Consider the following 1,161-nt stretch of genomic DNA (forward strand, 5'->3'; position numbering starts at 1 on the left):
GATTGAAAGCAGGAGGAGAAGGGGATGATAGAGGATAAGATGGTTGGATGGCATCATGGACTCAATGGACATGAGTTTGAGTAAACTCTGGGAGTTGGTGATGGACAGGAAAGCCTGGCATACTGCAGTCCACGGGGTTGCAAGAGTTAAACACAAGTGAGTGACTGAATTGAGCTGAACTGATGTCTGTGAGGAAGATTTAAATTATATTATCAGATTATATATGGCTTACACAGATTAAGTTATTGTCCATGTGAAGCAACACATTATCAGAGAGAAATTATTTAGTATGTACATTGAAAGTGAAAGAAAGAAAGTGAAGTCACTCAGTCGTGTCCAACTCTTTGCGACCCCATGGGCTGTAGCCTACCAGGCTCCTCTGTCCATGTGATTTTCCAGGCAATAGTCCTGGAGTGGATTGCCATTTCCTTCTCCAGGTATATACATTATTAGGCCACAAAAACCTCAAGTAATCTCTCCTTTGAAAGAGCCTCTTTTGTCACTGTTTTTTAAACAAGAGACTATTTTTGCTAACTTTAGCTCTAAATTGTACATTAGTCTTTTTTGTTTGTTTGTTTGTTTAGCATTTTTCCTATTTTTTACATTAATTCTTTTTTTTAATTATTATTTGTTTTTTACTTTACAATACTGTACATTAGTCTTAATTCTTCTTTGCATGTGACAGTTCAGTTTAGATGAGGAAGGTCATAAAACATTAGGTTCTTCTCCTTGCAGTTCTCCTTTCCAGTGTTGTCTGTGTTGGATAGAGGAGCTTCCTGATGACCTGTTGAGTTGGTGGGAAAAATGAATGAATGAATGAACAAATGAATAAACAAATAAAGCCTAAAACTGAAAATATTCCATGAGTGGGAGGGCGGGAGAAAAAGGAATATTTTGAACTTTACATTTACTGAAGTTTGATGAGGTGATGTTTAGGTTCCTTGGGATTCACTTGTGAATTAAGATGGAAGGGTACTACTATACTACTAAGTCACTTCAGTCGTGTCTGACCTCTGTGCGACCCCACGACGACAGCAGCCCACCAGGCTCCTCCATCCCTGGGATTCTCCAGGCAAGAGCACTAGAGTGGGTTGCCATTTCCTTCTGCAATGCATGAAAGTGAAAAGTGAAAGTGAAGTCGCTCAGTCCCGTCCAACTCTT

Source organism: Bison bison, unplaced genomic scaffold, assembly GCF_000754665.1.
Source record: "Bison bison bison isolate TAMUID 2011002044 unplaced genomic scaffold, Bison_UMD1.0 scf7180017864292, whole genome shotgun sequence".
Classification (NCBI taxonomy): Eukaryota; Metazoa; Chordata; class Mammalia; order Artiodactyla; family Bovidae; genus Bison; species Bison bison.